Source organism: Notothenia rossii (assembly GCF_949606895.1).
Source record: "Notothenia rossii genome assembly, chromosome: 1".
NCBI classification, from domain to species: Eukaryota; Metazoa; Chordata; class Actinopteri; order Perciformes; family Nototheniidae; genus Notothenia; species Notothenia rossii.
This window is the reverse complement of record NC_136912.1, coordinates 66,125,547-66,150,113: the sequence shown is the minus strand read 5'-3', so window position 1 is coordinate 66,150,113 and position 24,567 is coordinate 66,125,547. Positions and strand designations below refer to the sequence as shown.

General features: G+C 42.3%; 2 long non-coding RNA genes across 2 annotated transcripts; both read right to left on the bottom strand.

The window, feature by feature from the left end:
• Positions 1–13,024: 13,024 nt before the first annotated feature.
• Positions 13,025–19,628, bottom strand: LOC307038786. Its single transcript, XR_013808096.1, has 2 exons — positions 18,934–19,628; positions 13,025–17,317 (listed from the first exon to the last, which is right to left on the bottom strand). It is a non-coding gene; the product is annotated as an uncharacterized lncRNA (long non-coding RNA).
• A 1,298-nt stretch (positions 19,629–20,926) lies between these two features.
• Positions 20,927–22,257, bottom strand: LOC307038793. Its single transcript, XR_013808097.1, has 2 exons — positions 21,946–22,257; positions 20,927–21,483 (listed from the first exon to the last, which is right to left on the bottom strand). It is a non-coding gene; the product is annotated as an uncharacterized lncRNA (long non-coding RNA).
• Between the last annotated feature and the right edge of the window lie 2,310 nt (positions 22,258–24,567).

Sequence of the window (24,567 nt, the reverse complement as noted above, 5' to 3'; positions counted from 1 at the left end):
CGAGAGGTAGTCTAGGTTGGGATTGATGAACCACCGGAGGAGGCAATAAAGCGTGCTGTTAAATAACCAACTGTTCTGTTGTCTGTTAATATCCAAGATATTACACATCCATGGGTAGAAACATGTTTTTTTCTGCTGTAAAGTTGGGCATTTTAACATGGGGGTCTATGGAAATTGCTCCTTTCTGCAGTCAGTCCCTAGCGGCCCATGCATGAACTGCAGTGTGTTGCACTTCCGTTTTGGCGTCCCGGCTGTTCCCCAGAGTTTGACGCTTGTTTAAAACACTGATATTCAAAATGCCTCACACATTGACCAAAGATTAAGAAACACGTTCCACCTGACCAAACACCTGATAGCATAATTGTTGGCTCATCAATCAGGATGTTAGCACTCTAAAAAGACCACAGGTGAGTACTTTCTTACAGCAACAATGGAAGCCAACATGGAAGCAAGAGCAAGAGCAAGAGCTGGGCTGAGAGTGAGAGGAGGAGGTAGAGGTAGAGCTGGAGGGAGAAGACGTGGACAAAGAAGAATAATCTCTAATGAAATTAAATGTTGTCAACCATGGTTTGACGATGAGAGAGGCTGGACAGGGTTCAGCCTAATCTAAGCCGATTTACTGTCGCATCTGTAATCCAAACACTTAGACTTGAAAACAGGTTAGTTACCAGTTTTTAGCTCTGCATAATTCATGATATATCAGTGCTTATATCTGTTGTGTGAAACGTATTTACTTCATTACTGTAATTGAATTGTTGGCATGTTGCATACTATAACTGCACAAATCCTGCACAATTGACTGTGGTAAACTTACTGTTATGCAACACAGACACTGACCAACCACTATATCTTTGTTGTTTATCTGAAGGACTGAGAAAAAAAGAGCCGGTGGAAGGTTAAGGATTTTCAATGAGGCACAGGAAGCAGCAGTTACAAACTTGGTTTTGGCAAACAATGCCATCACACTTAGAGAGACCCGAAGCATAGTAACTATGTGCTGAGATGCATGTTGCACAATGTTATATTTTCAACAACTCATTTGTATTTCTTCATTTACTGTATTTCTGTATACTAAAGCAATCTTTCTCTGCAGAAACCTCTATGTACAGAGCACAGCCCATAAAAGATAAAAGTGCTTTAGATTATGCTCAGCAGTGTGTAGTTGGGTGGTCAAACAATCTAGTATTATAAATGAAGTGTGTTATATTTGGTGCAAAAGTTTGCATTTGGTAAGTTTTTATGTAGTTTTGAGTGCAGTTCTTCATTTAGCAGGAGAAATTAGGTGTTTTGCACTTTGGGTGTGGGGTTTTGTGAATTGTGTTTAGTGTTCTGAGAAACTGAGCAATTTAAAAAAAATGTGTGTTAGCAATCGATAAAAACTGTAACAACGTTTAAAACCAGGATACAATCAAAACAAAAAAATTAGGAACGCTTTACACATATTGATATAACTGAAATGTGAGTGAGACCCCTGGGCTTGTTTGCCAGCCATAATAACCTATGGAGTTGGCCAGATGTGTGTAAATGACTGTTCATGGTCATTTGAAAACAAATGCCGTTGTTGGACACACACAAACACACCGAACATACCAACACATTCTCACTCCCTAAGCGTCCAGGAGCGACGCTTGGTCAGGGTCCCGTGGCGTCCAGTTGTGACGCGCCGAGGCTCCTTCAGCTTCATAAATGGACTGAGATGACTTTCAATTGATTGCAATGTATTCCCATCGGCGGCGGTATTTGACGCTTAGGGAAGCACCGCATCCATTTATGTCGGCAGCTCTTAAAGGCAATGTGAGCGTGACCGTCCATTCCCATTGGATAACGGAGAATTGTACACCCGGAAGTATTCTCCTTACTGTCGATTGATTTGACAGTGATATCTCCACTATTCATCAACTCAAAAACATCAGATTACCTTTGTTAATTAAACGCCATTGATAGGTTCAAATTGTGTAATGCTTTTGTGCTTTTCCCATTCAATTCTGAGAAAAAACTTGTTTTCTCTGAAATGTGGAGCGCCAAAGAGACTACACTACCCGCAATCCCCAGCTATTGTTGTGACGACGCCTGTCCGCTTTGCGACAAACCCCGTGATTAATCATAAATTACATAAATAAAGCAGCGACTGTATTCGCCATGACATAGACAGTCTGTGGTTTATACATGTTTAACTTTTGTCCAGTTTCTGAAAAGATATGAGGAGCTGTGAGCTCTGAGTGTGTGCTAACAGCTAACAGCTGATGTGTTGGGACATATTGCGGATGGTCACCAATCACGAAGCGTCATGAAGCGACTGGCAGCAAAAACAACCAATCACAGCAGTGCTTCTCTGGCTGGCTCTGTCCAATCACAAACAAGAAGTGTTCTCCCTAAAGCAGGGCTATTCAACTTCATTAGCAAGTGGGCCAAATAGGAAAATCACAGGGGGTTTGTGGGCCACACAATACTTTGTCAAGGAATCACTACAAATAACTCTTGCTTACATAGCGTTAATAGATACTAATACATTAAATGAACTAGTCAAGTGCATCCCTTTTTTTTTTTACTTTAATTGTATCAACATAAATCATTACAGAAAGCAACCAGTCCATAAAAAAGTAGGAAAGCTTCGGGTTACAAGGCTTGACACAAAAGTGCAAAATGTTGCATCTTTAAAACTAAGGAGACATGAGGTTTTTTCCCCCACAGTTCCATGTCCACTAATGTACAAAACAAGATGAATATAATAAAACAGTATTCATCACATTAACAGTAAGTAGCCCTGTGTATAATATCCTCAACACTTCCAAGCATACATAAGGTGCATTGAAGACAACACAAGTCCATAAAATTAAAATTGAATACTAAATGCAAATAGAATATAGTAAAACAATAGCCATCAGACTCACAATAACATTCATATCTTGGATTTTTTTTTACAATTTTCGAAACAGTAAGTAGGCTATTTGAATGACCATAAAATGAATGACCATAAAAACAGATCTGCATACATACCATGCATCAGACTTCTGTCATGTTTAGCCTGTTTGAGTCAGTGAGATAAATTACATTGCCTTGATTTAGCTATTTCAGCATAGTTTGGCTCATAAGTGGTAAGAGCAATCCTGAGACACTCATGCAACTTTTCATTGGTCATGGAGCAACGTGCCCTTGTTTTGATGGCATTCATATGAGAAAAGCTAGACTCACAAGTATAGGTAGATCCAAACATTGTCAGTATAAGCAAGGCCACCTTCCTCATTGTGGGGTACTGATACTGGCTAACATGGTTAGACCAAAAGTCCACTACACGCTCAGACTGCAGGAGCTGTTTTAAAGCAAAGGAAGACTGCACATCAACCAGCTCCATCTGAAAGAGGCTCTCATCAATACAAGATATGACCTCTTTTACTTTTACACAGAAGTCTGCATCAGGCTTGATGGAAAACGGGTCACGGGCAAACTGCAATACCTCAATTGGAATGCTGAAGCCTTGGAATCTGTCAGTAAAGTTATCAGTCAATTTTGTCATGAAGTCTGTCATGACTGGCGTTATGTTTGCTCCAGGTGATGTGGTCATAAATGCACAGAGTTTTGGGAAGTGCAGCAGTTTCGTTGTCATTAGGTCTGTTTTGAAGATCGTTAGCTTTGTCTTGAAGGCACAAAGTCTTTCAACCTAATCAGCGATAGACTTTTCGCGCCCCTGCAGTTCGCAATTCAAAGTGTTCAAGTGTCCAAAAATGTCACACAGAAAGTAAACATCTGCCATAAACTGTTCATCTAACATGCGCTCCAAGAGGTTTGAAGCTCGTTTGTAGCTCGTTTGTGCTTACTCGTGCGAAGGAAAGACACAATCTCCTGGCGGAGTCAACAGAAACGATCCAGGACCTTTCCTTTGCTGAGCCATCGGACATCGTTATGGACGAGTAAGTCCGTGTGTTCAGCAAACGTGTCAGCAAGCAGCTGACGGAACAGGCGGTGTTGTAGGCTGGAGGTTGAGCGAATGAAATTCACAATGTTCATGACAGTGTCCATGGTGTTTTTCAAATCACCACTGAGCTTTGCACACAACACAGATTGATGAATAATACAGTGTAAATACTGCATGTGTGGGGCTATGGCAGACAGACGTGCCACCAGCCCCTGCACTCTGCCGATCATAGCTGGAGCGCCATCAGGGACCAACAGGCACACTTTTTTAAAATCCAGTTGACGTTCGTTAAAAAACGAGACTATCTTTTGAAAGATAACCTCACCTGTAGTGTGTCCCTCCAACGGAATAAGCCCCAGAAGTTCTTCCCTAAAGCGAACTCCATCGAAAAACCTCACATAGATGCACAGCTGGGCCATGTCAGTACAGTCAGTTGATTCGTCCACAGCGATTGATATAAACTCTGCTTTTCGAAGGTTTTCCAAAAGCTTCCCCGACACATCCTTTGCAAGTAGTTCCGCTCTGCGAAGTGTTGTTGTGTCTGAGAGAGGTACTTTTTTAATGGCTGAAGTGACGCTGTCTTTTACTTTTTGGTCAATAACCACTTCATCGATGACAGCAAGCATGCATTCTTCAACGGTCTCCGCGTCGGTAAAGGGCCTCTTCTGTCTGGCTAGTGTCCAGGCTACTCGAAGGGATGCTATCGTAGCTCTCTCTTGTTCCGTGCAAAAGTGACTAAAAGCCACTTGAATCCGTTCAAATGATGCTAGCAGTCCCTGTACTTTCCTTCTCCGTTCCTCTGAGCCCACGGGAAAACTGGCAGAAAACGAGCCGTGATTTGAATTGTAGTGTCGCTTTACGTTGTATTCTTTCATCACGGATATACTTTCGTTGCACAATAAACACACCGGTTTATTACTTGTTGCGGCTGGTAAAGTAAATACATATTTGTCAGTCCATTCATTCTGGAATTGGCGATTTTCCGAATCAACTTTACGTTTCTTGGGCTTGGAGAGAGACATCTTGAAGCTGTTACTCGCTGTTACTCGCTGGACCGCGAACCTAATGTGTAACATGAGTTTGACTGAGCCAATGACAAGTGCGGACACAGTGCGGGTTTTTTTTTTTTGTATGAACAGAGCGCGGCAGGCAAAATAACGGATTCAAAATAATTCAAATTAATGGAAAAACCAGCGTTTTCGCCACATCGTCGGATTTACTGTGATCAGACATTAGTTTTATTTATGCTATTACACATATGCCATTTCGATTTGCAGGCAACCTCTTGTGGGCCAGAAAAAAGTTCTGAAGGGCCTGATTCGGCCCGTGGGCCGCTAGTTGAATAGGCCTGCCCTAAAGGAATACCCTTCCGTCCAATGTGAAATGCTGTGGTGTTTTCTGAAATGCTGTGGTGTTTTCTGAAATGCTGTAGCGTTTTCTGAAATGCTGTGGCGTTTTCTGAAATGCTGCGGCGTTTTCTGAAATGCTGTTGTGTTTTCTGAAATGCTGTATTGTTTTCTGAAATGCTATAGTGTTTTGTAAAATGCTGCGGCGTTTTGTGAAATGCTGCGGCGTTTTGTGAAATGCTGTAGTTGTCTCAGTCTGCAGCTTTATTTCCGTAACTCACAACTCCATCACATGTATAATTCCCGCGCTTGCGGATATACTACATCACAGTGTAAGCCTTTGTCAGCATGCAGTTTACTAAAGCGCCAACAGTCGTCACTATATAACAGGCATTAACAGATGCCCATATCTGTAACATCTCCTTTCCTTTAGCTGTAAACAACATCAGCATGTCACTTTAAAGTGCAGGTAAGTGCTACAGTATGTAAAGCTAACACCTTAACATTGTCAACCTCCAAGACATGAAAACAATTACAATACTGTTTAACCATGCAAGTACCGATACAAAACTATAATAATATCCAACAATACTATCCAACATTTCTTTTTTTTTTTCTTTTTCTTAACAGTCCAACAGACTTAGTGACAATCTTCCCAGTTGTATCACAGGTTCAGTCTCTGCGGCGGCCGTAACAGGCGACCACACCGCGAGTATACAGCTTGGCTCTCTGTTCTCACTGGCTTCCCTGGTGTCAAACCCCGCCCTTGCGCCGGGACCCCTGGAGAGTGAGGAGGCTCCCCCAAACCTGTGTCATCCTGGACCGGGTCGGTTCTGGCTCCACCTGCAGCCCTCTCTGCGTTGACATGGCCCCGGTCCCTGTGGCTGCACTGCTCCGGCGCTACCAGCTGTCTCATCCGGGCTGAGCGCTCCGTAACCCGCAAATCCCCCCGGTTTCTCCTGTAGAGCGTGCCGTCCACCTCCACTACGAATGAGCGAGGAGCGACTTTCTGGAGGCATTGACCCAGTTGCCAACGGCCTGTGCGATATCCTGGAAGAGGCTTCATCCTTATGTGTTCCCCAACATTCAGTTCTGGTAAGTCCCTTGCCGATATGTCGTAGGCGGATTTTGCAAGCCGCCGTTTCAACCGCAGCTTCTCCGTCACTCCAGTCACTAACCACGGTTGCAGCAAGCTGTCCGCAACCGGCAGCAAAGTCTTCAGCCTTCGTGACATTAAGCGTTGGGCTGGACTGCTGTCCAACCCCTCTGTGGGCGTGTTGCGCCAATGGAGAATGGCCTGCCATTTATCCGTGCCATCCAACTTTGCCCGCTTGCAGAGTGATTTCACTATCTTGACAGCTGACTCAGCTTTGCCGTTTGATTTTGGATATCTGGGTGAGGATGTGACATGGTTAGATCCCCACTTTGCTGCAAACGTCCTGAACTGTTCACAGGCAAACTGTGGGCCCTTATCTGTGAGCACTTTGTCTGGCTGTCCGTAGCGTGCAAATTGAGATTTACAGCGTGTGATGAGAGTGTCAGCTGATAGATCCGGCAGAAGATCAATCTCCCAGAAGTCTGAATAGTGGTCCACTAGGACGATGAAATCTTGGCCAGCGTAAGAGAAGATATCCATACTCACTGTTTGCCATGGACGTGTTGGGATTTCATGCGACATCAATGATTCCTTCTGCTGGGCTCGTGCATATTCATTGCATGCAGAGCAGTTCGACACATAGTCTTTTATCTCTGCTCTCATGTTTGACCAGAATAGCGTATCCCTGGCGCGTCTGTAACATGCCTCCTCCCCGATGTGGCTGGTGTGTATGCGTTTTAACAACTCTGCCCTCAAGGCCTTAGGGATAACAACGCACTGCCCTCTGTATAGCACACTGTTTTGCACGTTGAGCTCATCCCTGAAGGGCTAGTATTCTCGCACCAAAAGGAGGGTGTCCTCTTTGAAATCAGGCCATCCCCTGAGGATTACTGATGTCAAAGCTTGTAATACATTGTCCATCTCTGTGTGCTGGGCAATTTGGCGAAACCTGAAGTCAGTAACATGCAGATGCTGTGCCTGATCCAGCTCTGAGTCCTCCGCCTGAAAGCTGTCCATGGAACACACCGCCTGTCGTACATAGGGGGTGTCGGAACCACGACACGGTGGAGTGGCCCTGCTTAGAGTGTCACTGACATACATGTCCGTGCCTGGTTTGCAAACAACATCCAGATTGTACCCCTGGAGCTGCAGTAACATGCCCTGAAGGCGTTTAGGCGCACTCATTAGGGGTTTCTTAAAGATGGTGATCAGTGGTCTGTTTCTGCAGTGATTGTGTCCCTGCCGTATAGGTACTGGTGAAATCTCTGGCATGCAAAAACTATGCTTAAGCACTCTTTCTCTATTTGAGCGTAGTTTTGCTCAGTCTGTGTCAGTGCGCGTGAGGCAAAGGCTATGGGCTGCCCCTTTTGCAGCAAGCAGCACCCCAGTCCATTCATGCTGGCATCACTCTGGATCGTTACAGGCTTTGTGACGTCATAATATTTGAGAACTGGCGTGTTGGTGACCATCCGCTTTATCTTGTGTATTGCATCATCGTGTTTTGGCAGCCAGTGCCATGCCGTGTCCTTATCCAGGAGTCTCCGAAGAGGCTCACAGATCTCCGATAGCCTTGGCAAGAACTTAGCCAGATATGTCACAAACCCAATCATGCGTTGCACTGCCTTAGCATCCGTGGGCGTCGGCATGTCCAACACTGCTTGAGTTTTCTCTGGGTCGATTTTCAGTCCTTCTGTAGACAGTACATGGCCGTGGAAATGTACAGTTTTGAGCTTGAACTGCAGCTTGTGTTCACTCAATCTGAGCTTCACAGCCCTGCACCGTCGCATGAGAGCTCTTAAGTTGGTGTTGTGGTCCTCTTCAGCCTCTGCGTCCGTATCGCCACACCCGACCACTAGGATGTCATCCGCAATAGGCTCGATGCCAGCCAGGCCTGATAGCAGCTCATGTTGCTTGCACTGATAGATCCCTGGCGCCACTGAGACTCCAAACGGGAGTTTGAGCCATCTCATCCGACCCCATGGGGTCCAGAATGTCGTCAAGCGGCTGCTTTCCTCATCAAGCTTGCACTGTAGAAAGGCATCACGAGCATCAACCAGTGTGAAGACACGAGCCTTGGGCAGTTTGTACAAGACGTCTTCTAGCGTTGGCATGTGGTAATGGGACCTGAGAAGTGCCTGATTGAGAGGCTTTGGGTCAATGCAGATTCTTATCTTGTCCGGTTTAGCTACTTTCACCATGTTGCTTATCCACGCTGTTGGCTCTGTCACTGGCGTAAGGTTGCCTGCTTTCACATGTTTATCCAGCTCTTCCTTAACCCGGGCTTTTAGCGCTACAGGGACATTTCGTGGTGAGCACTGGACTGGTGTCACTTCAGGGTTCAGATCGAAATGAATGTTACCTGGGACTGACTCGATCGGGTCATGGAAAAAATCATGAAAGTCTTTCAGTAGCATTTTTTTTCTGAGTGGCATAGACTGGCTTGCATCAATAGTGTTCACCTCCGCTGGCAGTAGTTCTCTTGGAATAGTGAATTTCACAAGGCCCAGATCAGTGCATGCAGCACCACCTAGCAGGGGCTTTTGTTTGGTGTTCACTATCTCAAACACAAGTCTGTGTGTTTTCCCCCTGACCACACAGTCAGTGTGAAATTTCCCCAGGGATGGCATGTATGTGTCAGAGTACAGCTTTAGCCTTGTTCTGGTCGGCTGTAAGGCTCTTTTTGGTGACAGTTTCTCTTTAAACTGGCGGCCCATAACATTGCAAGTGGCCCCTGTATCTAGCTGGCATAACTGTCTTCTCTTATTCAGGTGTAGGTGCACAAACCATTTGCGTCCAGGTGCTTTCACATTCCCCACATATTCAGTGACATTGTATAGGTTTTCACTTGTATCTGAGTCCCCTTCAGTTTACTGGACATCGTCAACAACATTAACTTTTCTTGTTTTCTCTGCTCTGCTGCTGGCCTGACATACTTTTGCAAAGTGATTTGAAACGCCACATGCTCGGCAGGTCTTACCATAGGCTGGGCACTGCTCTCTGCCCCGTTTGTGTCCATTTCCACAGTATTTGCAGGTCCACTGCTGCTCTCTCTCAGCCGCTGTGTTTCTTTCCCCTGTTTTCCACTGTGTTTTGCGTTGTCCGCCTTGCCTGTCCACCATAGCATTAATACTGTCCGCCTGTGCCTGCGGGCTCTCAATAAGCCTCATGCGTGACTCCGTCAATTCTGCAAGGCGGTAAATCTCCACAGCTGTTGGCAGCGTTAGGTCCCGTTCACGCAGCAGTCGCCGTCTGGTGCTCTCGCTGGCAATACCGAGTACCAGCCTGTCCCTAATCAGTTCATCTTTCAGGTCACGGTACTCACATGATGATGCTTTTTCCCTCAGCTTTGTTATAAAGCTATCGATCGGCTCGTCCGGTCCTTGTTTGCAGCATCCGAACGTGTATCTCTCATAAATCACATTTTTTGCCGGCTTGAAATAATCCCCCAACGCATCCAAAATTGTTTTGGGTTCTTTCTTTTGTTCCTCGGTCAGCGTGACGTTGTGCATATATATATGCCGGCACTCGTTCCCCATAAGCCGTCTCAGTGTGGCTGCCTGCACCGCATCCGTTTTTTCGGTCAGACCTGTAGCGAGCAAAAAGTCCTCAAATTCCACTCTAAAAACCTCCCAGTTTTTTGCTATATCACCAGACATATGCATGCCCTCGGGTGCCGGAATACTGTTTGTCGTCATGACGTGAGTTTTCTTGAGCTTTTAGTCCAAGAAGACTGCTTCTGACACCATATTTCAGTCTGCAGCTTTATTTCCGTAACTCACAACTCCATCACATGTATAATTCCCGCGCTTGCGGATATAGTACATCACAGTGTAAGCCTTTGTCAGCATGCAGTTTACTAAAGCGCCAACAGGCGTCACTATATAACAGGCATTAACAGATGCCCATATCTGTAACAGTAGTGTTTTGTGAAATGCTGTGGCGTTTTGTGAAATGCTGTTGTGTTTTGTGAAATGCTGTAGTGTTGTGAAATGCTATAGTATTTTGTGAAATGCAGCGGCGTTTTGTGAAATGCTGTAGCGTTTTCTGAAATGCTGTAGTATTTTCTGAGTGGCGAAGTCCGTCCCCTTCCGGTGGACCTCCATGGGACCTTATTTCGGAAAAATTATGTATTGAAGTCAATGGAGAGAGAAAGATTATCTTTCGATCCCGTTTGAGTTGTGCCACGAATTACACATAGCCTATGATGTTTGTCAATTTAAAAGATAATTTTGCCAGTAAAAAAAAACACATTTTTTTGTGTGAAACGTCAATGAACTACATCTCTGGTTTTGCACAACAACAAACGTCACCAAGATGGCCGTCACTACTGTCTTACTAAACAAGGGATTGACTAACCTCACTATCACCACAATGAAACACGTCCAGAAGAATGTCATGCAAAGCTGCCTGCCTGCCTGCCTTCCTTCCTTTGATTGTCTCTGAACTGCCTGATCTTTTTAATGTTTAATGTCAACTATTTGTGCAGATAGCATGAAGTAAAAAAGGTCGCCAATGCTAATGTAGCGTTAGCGTTAGCATTTCTCCCCCGGGCTTAAATGGTATATTATAGAATGATCACACCGGTGTGACAGTACTCTTCAAAGGGTTCACGAAATATGACTACTACTCTTACTGTTTAACATTTTGGGTTACTTAATGTTACTTCATGTTACGGCTAATAAAAATGACAAGGCTAAGGCTGTAATGCTAACTAACGTGCTTGCTACTAGCTAGGTAGGTAACTTGATCCAGCCACTCCTGGTCCTTTCATCAGACGGGAAGCGAAAGAACGAGTAAGACCCTTTGCTGGTATGATATCAACCTGGTACTACACACAGGCATCTTGTTAAAGTTATCTTATCTTAGCTATCTCTTATATTTAGTGGAGGAAAACAATTGTGACAACAGTCATGACATCACTTACGCGACTCTGGGATTTGTAGTCCTATGACTATGAAAAATACTTTCAGTCTTATATTTCAACAGTTTTACAACAAACTGTGACTTTTTTGACATGGAAATGATTTTTTAAGATTGACAAACATCATATGTGTAATTCGTGGCACAATTCAATAATAATACAATAAAACTGTTGAAATATAAGACTATGACAAATACGCAACTAGAAAGACTACAAATCCCAGATCCCATTCTGGATCGCGTAAGTGATGTCATAGGCGATAATGCTCCAAGTGGTTGCGACTCGCAATTAAAGCAAAGAAGAAGATGTCATAACTGATTTATTGATTGATTGCTAAAATAACAGTAATCATACCTCTTGCTCATTACATTACCTTGCATTTAGCTGACGCTTTTATCCAAAGCGACTTACAATAAGTGCGTTCGACCAACAAAATACAAACTTGAAGAAAACAGAATCATATAAGTACACCAGGTTTCATAGAGCTAAAACACTTCAATTGCTACTCAACTGGCTTTAGATAAGCCAGTCCTTTATTAGTATATAAGTGCTTTGTTAATAGTTCTATCGCTCGAAGTGGAGTCGAAAGAGATGAGTTTTCAGTCTGCGCCGGAAGATGTGTAAGCTTTCTGCTGTCCTGATGTCAATGGGGAGCTCATTCCACCATTTTGGAGCCAGGATAGCAAACCAACGTGTTTTTGCTGATGGGAACTTGCAGAGCAGATTGCAAGTGCTGGGGTGTACGGTTTAACCATGTCCTGGAAGTAGGAAGGGCCAGATCCATTCGCAGCATGGTACGCAATTACCATTCTTGAAGTGGATTCTAGCAGTTACTGGAAGCCAGTGAAGGGAGCGGAGGAGCGGTGTGGTGTGGGAGAATTTAGGAAGGTTGAAGACTAGACGACCATCTGCATTCTGGGTGAGCTGCAGAGGTCGGATGGCACATGCAGGTAGGCCAGCCAGGAGGGAGTTGCAGTAGTCTAGGCGTGAGATGACAAGAGTTTGGACCAGAACCTGCGTCGCTTTCTGGGTCAGCTGGGGACGTATTCTCCTGATGTTGTAAAGAGTGTATCTGCAGCAGCGGGTTGTAGCAGCTATGTTTGCAGTGAAGGAGGTTTGTTATCTAGGGTCACACCCAGATTCCTTGCAGTCTGAGTCGGGGAAACAATAGAGGTGCCGATGTTGATTGTTAGGTCAAGAGTGGGACAATCTTTTCCGGGAAGGAAAAGCAGTTCAGTCTTGTCAAGGTTGAGCTTGAGGTGGTGAGCAGACATCCACTGAGAGATGTCAACTAGACAAGCAGAGATGCGTGCGACGACCTGGGTTTCTGAGCGGGGAAAGGACAGAATTAATTGGGTGGCGTCAGCGTAGCAGTGGTATGAAAAACCATGCGGGCTAATGACTGATCCGTGTGAGTTTGTGTGCAAGGAGAAGAGGAGGGGACCAAGAACAGAGCCCTGAGGGACCCCTGTAGTTAATTGACAAGGGTCGGACTCCGACCCTCTCCAAGTTACCCTGTAGGGTCTTTGAGGTATGAGGTGAGGAGGGAAAGTGCAGAGCTTGAAACTCCAAGTTCTTGGAGAGTGCGAAGGAGGATCTGATGATTCACCGCATCGTTCTATCGCTTCCCGTCTGATGAAACGACCAGGAGTCGCTGGATAAAACATATCAGGTAATATACATATTGTGCATGGAACAAAGTCAAGTTAGCTACTGTTGGGTTCAGATTTCCAGAAAAGACAGACAACTTCTAAGTTGAACTATTTATTGTAAAGAGAGCAAAATATATATTTTACTTGGCCAAGGACTCATCACGTCTTTGGGAATCACAGGCAGCAAAACTGTAATCTGTAACCACCAAATCCGTCAAGAGCCTCGAACCTCGTGCGAAAATACATTTTATTACACAGGGCGTTGCCCGTACATTTATGATTGGTCAAGACTAGCTGAAGAGATACCGCGGTTTAGACTTGGTTCTCTTTGGTTGGTGCGCAGACTCAGATAGAGTCTCTTGGCAACACGATCCTCCAATCAGCATTCGGCTGGCCTGTGGAAGTCCCTCCCTACTCTGGCACCATCATACTAATTTGTTTTCTCTAACGTTTCTTCAGATATAGTGGGAAACCATAATGTTGCTTCCTAGCTTTGTGGGGGAGCGCGGCTCCCATACAAAGTGAAGGCCGGTGCGATGTGCTGTTCTGACTACCTCTTTGTGTTCGCTCAGTCTCTGCACTCGACCTTGCTACTTTCAATATTGCAAGCTAAACACTTTCTCATGTAACTTTTCCCTTCGTTCCTGTCCGCCCCATCAAAACTTGGGGGGGGGGGGGGGGGGTGATTGGGTCCATTTATTCCAAAGTCACAGCACATACAATGAGCACAACAAGCAAATAATGTAATAATAAGAATCAGTCTTGTAATGTTATATAAAAATAGACTCCACAAATCCCTCCTTTCACACCTTTTAAGGTGTGAATCTAATCTACGTCTATTTTCTTTTTACTGCGTTTCTGGTGTAATTTATGAATCTCTGCTGGTTATAGTATATTTCGGTCACCCCATCCACATCCTTGTTGATTGTGGGACAGAGGAATATTAATTCAAAACCTGCTGATATTTGGTTTCTATCTTTAAACTCATCAGGAGGCACCCTAATGCTGTCTTTAGTTAAAAACTCCCTCCTGGGACCATTTAGTTCTGCTGTCTGTGGGGTGTTCTGCCAGTATGGTAAATGTAAGATTGAGTTACAGCCCTTTGATTGTTCATAAGATATCCTAGTACCATTTCATACTTTCACATCTCAAACACATGCTCTTTCATTTACACTTTTCGCTTTAAATCTCACATTCTCTTCATCTTAATTTTTTGTTTAAACCACGTCTTTTCTTATCTCTTTAAATTATAAATGGTGTGCTTAGTATTTCTAATGTTAATGTTTTCTAAATAAATTATACCTCTTAATTGTCCAGTGCAGCTTCAGAATCTTAATACTTGGACTGTGCCAACAAAATTAAACTTCAACATCTTTAGGTGAACTAAATCACATATTTCAATATCTCTGAATTTCTGATGAGCATCTGTGTTATTCTTAAATCAGATCCTTGAAATCCTATTTAAAATCTAAATATAATAATGAACTGCTAATGTTTCTGGTAAAAAAACACACTCATGTTATGGATTCAAAAACAACTAAAATCATGATACTGTCAAAGTGAATGATTTCCTGGCAATACTGCTTCTACCTGTCACTGCTTGGATATTATCAAGCTGAGAAAATGAATACAGAATTCCAACATACTGTCATCAAATGTCTTTCTATTATGAATTTAAATTGCCCTTGTGAAACTAGTCTTGTGTTCATTGCTATCCATAATGACCTAAACAATGAAGTCTATGGCTTTTACTTCTAATTATTTACCAGGCTAGAGAAAGAATGTTGTCTAAATTAAATTCTGTCTCATTACATTACCATGTTTTAGCTTAACTTAACTGTAATATGTTGGTTCTACATTTCAAACCCCACTTACTCTAATATCTGTTAAAACATCCACATTACAAAATTGTTTCATTATCACATGTCAACTTCTTTGGTATTCCCATTCTGGACTTACATCTCTCACAGTAGCCCCTTGGCCACTGCTTCTGCATCCGCGTTACAATTCAATCAATATTTTGAAACATGTCAACATTCATCAAACAGTATCCTATAGACATGGAGCAGGTTCATTCTAAAACTGTCAATCAATGGTCAGATTGAACATCCAAGTTGGGGCGGCAGGTTTCTTTCAATCCCTAAATGAAAAATGTAGATTGGGAATTTGACAGCCATGTTGATATAATACATTATACACACACTCCACCTTTTTACACATGAACTCATGTGTAACAAAATCCTGTATGGGAAGAAAACCTTCAGGTAATAATTGATTATAAGAAAATACCAAACATTATTCACAAAAGTGCATCCATTATTTTCCACAGTAAACACTCCAGTGAAAATAAGTGTTTCTCTCCATCTTTCAGTCCTAAAAGAAACAGAACCTTCATTTTTTTGTTTGAGCTTCACATTTTGCAAACCGCCACTGCCTGTGGGACCACAATAGCATCAAGTAGATTAGAAACGGGTCACATGTGCGGTTTTCCAATTTTGTGGAATTTTAGGAAACCTCTCATTTCCCACAGAGCCCCAGAATAATGTGTTAGTCCAAAAACATGCTTGTTAGTTATTGTTTTAAATCATGCAGTTGCACTGATCACATGCAGACATACATTCACACTCACACTGTCTGGTTGTAAAGTCAAGTTTGGTCAGGTTCACCCCAGAGTCAGTCATTGACAGTGCTTTTCTCAAGTAACACTGTCAGTCAGGGTCAAAGGTCATTTGGTCTCAGTCTTTTGGGCCATGTGTCGTGCTCTGCAGAGACTTTGATATTTCAGCATAGGCCAGTATCCTTTGTCTACAAAAATATGTCATATATCGAGCGCCATCATTTATTAATTCACGATTACAACTATCATTTTCAAGATATCTCTAACTTTTCATTGGGACAGCCGTTTCCCACATTTCCTGAAATTTGTTAGCCAAAAAAGTTCAAAAAAGTTCCTTATAGTACTACTACTGCAGTTTATTAACACCTAATCTATATTAAAATGTCTAATAGATCTATTTCAGAAACTTGTGCATATAATTATTTTCTTGAGTCAAAACATTATTAGGATCTTTAAAGCTCTGCCATGTATTTCATAACTCATTATATTAATTTATCTTCAATTCTGCTCTACTTAAAGAAAAACGTTTAACCTCCCTAACAGTGCGTGGAACCTTGGGTGTATCAACATATAACAATCACTCCCTCCTTTATCAAGGATTTAAAAACAGAAGTAATTTCATCAATGGTTTGTAGTTGAATTTAGGAATTATCACTTATGGTAGGTATGTTTTTACTTTTTAACATCTATAAATGTCAGGTCATTACTAATTAAATGGATGATCATTAGGAGGTGGTGACGCTTGTCTTTTAAGCTCATAATCTTGTGCCGTGCGCTCCCTGTGAAACTGCAAGTAAGATTTAAAAACCACTGCAGGGTGGGTTGAGTGACCCCTTCTCCCTATTGGTTGTCAATAATATGCACCTTTACAATGGGTGATCCAAGGCCCACATTTCTTTACTCCCAATTATATTGCTTTTTCAAAATAAAATTAGCTGTTTTTAATTTTTATTTAATTTTAAACTCTACATTTTGGACGACAAACAACAGTTATTTCCCCATAAAAAGTTCTCCTGTAGTAATATATGCTACAATGGTGAAACCAATAACTCAAATTGAAATACTATTATTTTGCTTAGAGGTAGCTTTCACTTCAACATGACCTATATAAATAAATATTTGTCTGATTTTATAGAGTGGTTACTAAAACTCTCCCTTTAAACTGTAGATTAATACTGTAACAAATTAAATCTCTACCAAATTCACACATGAATAAAAACTCTAAAAGAATAATTTGTAAACATGATGAAAAGATTGAAGAATCTTTTCTACTCTGTACTCTTGACTCAAACACCCACTGCTTAAAGTGTAGTGAATATTTCCATCATGTCTCCCCCTTTATCCCACAGTACCTTCAGTGTGTTTTAGGATTATTTCCTCATTTTACTTTAATAGTTTCCTCTTTACTGCTATTTTTAATTTACCAATTGATTAATTCATGGGTAATACCTCTTTTTATCTTTACTTATTTATCAAGTCAATTCAATTTCTTTAAATGTTGTTATTTTTATGTGCGTTTATGAATAAGTGTGTTGTTTATGTGCAAACTCACTCATTCCGATTCCCTTCCCGTCTCCTCTGGTTTATCTCGAGCCGTGACCCCGGCCTCCTCACATTCTGCTCGACCAACTCCTCTGATTCTGACTTCTCCCCCTTTGTCCATCAGCTCTTGAATCCATCCGCTGTAACTCTTTTATGCAGCCATCTGCCCAGTTTCATCTGCAGCCCCCATCATGCCACTGTTCTTGTACTGCTTTGCATTTCATCTCCTCCTTTATAAGAATCAGAATCAGAATCGGAATACCTTTATTAGTCCCACAGAGGGGAAATTTGCAGCGTTAAAGCAGGAAAGAGCCACAGACAGCTTAGTGTTGCATATCTGAAATGGTTGCGGTCGGATAGTTTAAAAATCAGCTCCTAAGTTCTAACCCTATCTCCTATCCCTCACTGAGGGACTTCCGGGTCATTTCACTCCGTTAGGAAGGTTCCTAAGCTAAATGGACTATTCAACTTCAGCCCCAGTCTAATGGACAAATACTTGTAGGTAATCTCGGAGCCTTTGACAGGGTGTCAGTGACGTGTGCAAAGCCCTTTAAACATGGCCTGTCTAAGTTAATGGCACACTCTGAAGGGAGAAAATGGATAGCCTGCTAGACAGAGGCTGAAGTCGAATAGTCCATTTAGCTTAGGAACCTTCCTAATGGAGTGAAATGACCCGGAAGTCCCTCAGTGGCAGCCATGATAAGTGCCGTTCGAATTCTCTAGAATGATAGGAAAGGAGGTTTCAAACTTCCTTTATAACCTCCTTTAGCTTAGGAACCACTTGACCTCCCTAACCGAAAGGAGAGGAGAAAATGCTGCCCCACAATGCCTTGCAGCCACAGCATTTGCCGTCACACAATAGTCGGCCGTTCACGGAAACAAACGATTATGACGGAGAAGTTATATCATGAAAGTTACGTTGCTTATTAAGTATTTTAAAACGTATGTGGTAAGTTGCCAAAGTGCTTTGTTTTGAACGTTCATCAGTATTATAATCAAAAAGAGAAATATGAACATTAGTTTTTATTGAAATTGTCAAATAAAGTCAACATTTCACTGAGCTGTGTGGGGTTTGTTCGACTTTTAAAAGATGTTTGAATGGTGATATACACAGTGATAGATGTTAAGGACTAACGTTTATAATAAATACATTTGTATTTATTTTAAGATATTTTCATACAATCATAGGTGTTGGGATCATTTGTATTAATGTGGACCGGAGGGAGAGGGTGACGAGCATAAATTTCACTTTCCTTTTTTATTTCAAGTACATCTTTGGTCATGAAGAATATGTTTCTCTGTTGTCCACGTTCATAAAGCATAAAACAACAGCATCAGAGCACGGTGCAGAGTCTCTAGATGAGTTTACAGTACTCCCTCGTTCTTATTAAACATCAATGTTGTATAGACCCTCCAGAAAAACGCGGGCAAAAATCCTTGATTATGCGGGCTAAATTCCTTGATTATGCGGGCTAAAATCCTTGATTATGCGTTAAAACATGCAGGGTTTTTATGTGATTTTATGCGGTGAAATTGCGGGAAATTGCGAAATATGCGGAAAGTTGCGAAATATGATGAATATGCGGGGAAAAAGAATAACAATTTTTTTAAATATTGGGTTGTCTTATTTATTCTCTCTCACACACTAAAGTTAAACCCCTTTACTATTCAATTAAACACATTCAATGTTTATTTATTGTAAAAGCAATTGGGCTTTTTTAATCTCACACCCCCCCCCCCCCACACACACACACACACACACACACGCACACACACTTCTCCGCCTCCTTCCGTTTTAATTTACTCGTTCGTTATCTGACCAGCTTCAATCTTGGAGGCTACTCACTTCGTTTGTTGTAGCCCTCGAAAGGGTTTTGGAGGTTGGTGCCTCGGTGAACGTTGTTTGGCTTTCTTGTCCGCAGCAGCAGAAAGCCTTTTCGAATGTTTGAATGAATCAAAGTGGGTCGTCACCGTCGATTTTCTCTTATGCTCCAACACACAGTTGCACGGGGTGCAGAATAGTTTCCCCCCACTTTTTGCCCGGTCTTTAGTAGAAATGTTCGTCGGTAAATGAGATGGATTAGATTTTTTTCATCTTGGTGTTTTCTCTATCGTGTGAGCTCCACACGTTCACTCTATACAGTGTTGTTTACATTCTGTGAAGCGCGAGCTGATGACCTCACGTCAAGACGAGTCAACTTTTTTTTCCCTCAACTTTGTGTGGAAAAATGCGGGGATTATGCGGCCTTTTGATAAATATGCGGCCTTTTAAAAATATGCGCCATTTTGCTGATTATGCGGTAAATTCTGCGATTGCAGAATCGCGTTTTTCTGGAGGGTCTAGTTGTAGTCCTCTGTATAGAACACTGTAGTTTCCATAGTTTCCCCACAGCAGCAGACGCACACAATTGAGACGCGTTGCGGCTCGCCTCGAAAGTAGACGAGAATAGCCGATCACAGCCGGGGGAGGTCTCAAAAAGCTCGCCTGAAGTCGGACAGCTCCGAGTCGGCTTCTTCTTATTCTTCTTCTTCTTCTTATTCTTCTTCTTCTTCTTCGCCTTCTTCTTCTTCTTCTTCGCCTTCTTCTTCTTCTCTCGGTTTTTTGGCGGATTGCAAACAACTTTAAGGTGCATAACGCCACCTCCGGAGTCGGCTTGACTCGGTTTGCATTTATAAAGAATGCACCCATGTGTTTAATCGTTCATGTCAGATATGTACTAAGTAAATAAATTTGTTCCTGTTCAAGATTAGATTAAACTTTATTGTTATTGCACATATTACAGGTACTGAGACAACGAAATGCAGTTTAGCTTCTAACCAGGAGTGCAACAAGCAGTAAAGTGAAAAGTAATGTACACAATCTACAGAATAAAATATAGAATGAATTGAATGATGAACAGTGAGGGGTATGAATATACACAGCAGCCTGTGAGCAGTATGAACAGTGTGTATGAATATGCTAAGATATATAAAGTATGAAAACGGTACGCAGTGCAAGTATAGTATACAATATATAGATATAATTTCATGATGATAAACATTGTGGAACAATGATGAAAAATGTGAATGGAAGTGCGGTAAAACTGACACAAAACAACAACAAACTTTTGCCGAGCCGATTGGAGAGTTTCATCAGCAGCACGTGGTAAAAACCACCAATGAGCGCTCAGCTCGAGATACCAGAGAGTCGTTTCCCATCAAGCATTTTGCTTCCGCAGCCCGTGGAGAGGAACTGCGGCGCCTCGCCTCGCCTAGCTCTCAAGGCTGCGGGCGTCTTTGTCCCCCGAGATTTCAACGTCTCATGTGAGCGAGCCTCAAGAGCAAGTCGGACAAAATGACTAACCATCATGCAACGCACTAGCAAGACGTTGATCGAAATTGCGCAGGTCTCAAACAAGCCTAGCGACGTCCGCTGGCGCATCATAAACACGTCGGATAGTGAAAGTGCATTCGGATTCTCTAAAGTACCGCAGTCTCTTCTCCTAAGTCCTTTTTAATTCTCCTATCCACTATCCCTTAACCCCGTGACGTTTCACTCAGAGGTCAAGGAATAGGAGATAGGGTTAGAACTTAGGAGCTGATTTTTAAACTAGAGAGTGTGTTGACAGCCCGGAGCAGAGGGACATATGTGAGTCAGAAGTTGTGCTTCATTCTGAGTCAATAATACATTCATTATGCCTTAATTCATTCTGCCTTCAACTGCACAATGATTGTGGACTGCACCGACATCCATGTAGCTGCCCCCCAGTAAGATGAACCAAGCAAAGTTGACATACAGTACTCAACATACAGCTGTGCTCTTAAGTTTACATGAAGAATTTGTGAAATATTGGTAATTATTTTTGAAAAAATGACTGATGATGCAGAAAACTTGTTTTATTTAGGAACAGTGGTCAGGTGAAGCCATTTATCACTACATATATGTGTCACACATTAAGAGCTCTGTCTTACTTCCTCGCTCTTGGTCCTCTTCTACCTGGAAATAAATACAAACAAAACACACACAAGGTGAATGTTAAAAGTGCTTCACAAGATAAATAGAAGAGTTTAAACTATGGGTAGGGGGACTATTTGGCAGGTTTAAATGATTATTAGTTATTAATTATATCATTTTCTCATTGTAGACAAGCAGACAGGGAGCAGATGAGAAATGCAGAATATGCAGCTGCCATTTTCCACATGGAAAAGACAAAGGACCAAGTTTATTTGAGTGGACAAAAGAGAAAGGGAGCTTAGCTGTAAATCAGTCCACCGACCACAGCTACAGCAAAGGGACTGAGTCTGCAGGCACTGACCCCGAACTCTCTAGCTTGCAAATATTGCAGTGGCTGCAGTACATCCCCCGTGCACAATCACAGACAGCGCTCTGCATCGCGCCATCGTCTCCCATGCAGATCTGTAAAAATAAATTAAGTACCCTTTGTTAGCATGCTATAATAGATTCGAATGAGCAATAATACAAGGATGTTCAGGATCTGGGGGTGGGAGGGTTTATTTTTCCATAGTTTTGTCTGATTGTTGTTATTGTTTGTTTTTTCTGTATTTTTTGTAATTTGTGTTGTATTGGTTGTGATTGTACATTGTATTTTTCTAAATGTGTATGAATAAAAACATTTGATCAACAAAAAAAAGGATGGTCAGGATCTAGACTCAGTGTGTAGTTTATTAATTAAATCAACGCTCTCTACATTAGGAAAACACATACCAGTGTACCAGAGGGAGTCACACACAGCATACACAGAGACCACAAAGTTCTTAACAAGAAAACGAGTTGCTAAAACAAAACACGTTAGTGTACCTTGTTAGCTAATGTTAGCTAGCTGACATTAACGTTACACATTGCACTCATGTTACTCACCGAAACCTTGTAAAGCCGGTCCCGCATGCTGGCTCTTACAGAACCAACTAACTCCACTTTCGTGTATGTACAGCTCTCAACATGCCCAGACTTGTAATGATTTTCACCTCGTTCTGAAAGAAAGAGGTGAAATGTACTAACGTGACAGCCATTATTGTGTTGGTGACGCGTATTTTGCGAGACCAGAGACATGTAGTTCACAAAGCGGCTTCACACAAAAAATGTGTTACTTCACAGTTTTACGACACATTCTTATTTTTTTTACTTGCAACATTTTCTTTTAAATTGACAAACATCATATGTGTAATTCGTGGCACAATTCAAACGGGATCAAAAGATAATCTTTCTCTCTCCATTGACTTCAATGCATAACTTTTCCGAAATAAGGTCCCATGGAGCTTAACCGGAAGGGGAGGGACTTGCTCCGGAAGTAGATGAGCGTGACTTCGCCACTCTATGGTGTGGTGTCTTGCACTTCAGGGCCACCGTGGTAACCAAAGGGCACGGAAAATAATGAGTAACGTTACATACATGTTAAATTCTGATACTTGCATTAGGTTACTGATAACATATTTGTACAGATAATTGAGACGGAATTTATTTTTACAGTAACCGTCCAAAATCGCGGTGTATCCAGGAGATAGCTCGCCGTTATCGTATAATGGTTAGTACTCTGCGTTGTGGCCGCAGCAACCCCGGTTCGAAACCGGGTCACGGCACATTTTCAAGAGTATGAAATGAAGAATAAAATGTTTATAAAAATTACAGAATCATGTATCAAGTTCTGAAAATCCTATGAGAGAATTGTACTATAGCCTCTATGCTACAATGGTCTACGGAGGTGAAGAGTACTCTTGTACTTAACCCTTCGGAGTTTACGGAGCTTACACACGGCAGCGTGCGTTGAAGCTTCAACGCTTCTGCCCATTCACTTTGAATGGGGTGACGTCATGCTTCACCGAACTGCATTGTGGGAGCAAAGCGTAGCTTTGCCCGCGTTGCTCGCTTCAAAAGTAGAGCAATGTTCTACTTTTGAAGCTTTGACAGAAGCGTCAGCCAATCGAATAATATGCCAGTACAAGCTCTAGCTAGCCAATCAAACCGCTGCTTGTGTGTCCGGGGCGGGAGATTCATGTGATTGGTTGTTGGTCGAGCGTCAGACATGCTCGCCGGCAAGTTTCAACACACGCCGCCGTTTGAAGCTCACTGTCACGGCGGCGTGCGTTGACGCATCAACGCTTCTGCCCATTCACTTTGAATGGGGTGACGTCACGCTTTGCCGAACTGCATTGTGGGAGCAAAGCTTTGCTCGCTTCAAAAGTAGAGGAAGGATCTGCTTTTGAAGCTTCGACGGAAGCGTCAGCCAATCGAATCATATGCCAGTACAAGCTCTAGCCAATCAAACCGCTTCTTGTGTGTCCAGGGCGGGAGATTCAGGTGATTGGTTGTTGGTCTAGCTTCAGACCTGACCGCCAGCAACGCACAAATGGGGTGACGTCACGCTTTGCCGAACTGCATTGTGGTTCCGTCGCTTCACTTTGCTCTCGTTGCCCAGCAGCATTGTTATGGGTGACTCAAGGTCAAATTTGGCCCAATCAAGATTCATCTTTGACTTTAGACGCACCAGCCCCACCCCCTTCATCCACCTTAGCAATAATTTTTCGCAAAATACAACATTCGAAGCTTTCCAACACAACACAAGGGTTAAAGGTCCCTTGTCATGTCTTTCCGGTCATTACCCGTCCCCTTGTGTGTTATGAAGGTTTTTCTGCATGTAAACGGTCTACAAAGTCACAAACCCTCAAAGTACACCCTGTAGAAAGTAAAACTGTAACACAGAAAAGACCTGTCTATGCTGCCACAGAACGCATCGTTGGAGATTTTGTTGCGTATTTTCAAATTCTAGCGCACTCGAGCTGGTTTCTCCAAAATTGCCTACCCCACCTTCAAGGCCTTGTAATAAGGGAAAAGTAAATTACTTAATGTAAGTTTAGCTTACATGAACATTACAGCTCTTTGAGGATCATTTAATAGTGTTTTGTATTGATATTCCTTGTTTGCAAATTAACAAAGGATCGTAGCAGCTGAATGGAAGCACCATGTATTGCTGTCAATACATAAGAAAATACAAAAAATTGGAATATTTGAATAACAAAGCATATTTGAAGATAAAATGTTGCTCATAAAATAAAAGTTTAACATGTGCCAGCCACTAAGGACCTCACTGGGGCGGACGTTCTTCAGCAGAGGCCTCATCATTTTGATGGATTGTGGGGAAAATGTCTCCATTCAAAAGAAATCAAAGAATTTTGTTATGAATAACAAACATTTTCAATTCATAAGATTTAGGACCTGTAATAAAGGATAAACAAAAAAACTACCTTGAGTTTGCTTACATGACTGCAGCTGGTTGAGCTGATTTTAAGGACTTCATAGACTGTTGGGTAGTTTTATCTTCAACAATCATTTGATAGTGTATTCTTTATCTGCAAAGTAACAGATGAATGTAATGAAGTACAGCATTACAAAAGAGCAAGAAAAGACGGTAGGAATGAATTTGAAAATATCCAAGTAAATGCAAGTACAGCACTTGAGTCATTAAAGACCCTATACTGTAAATCC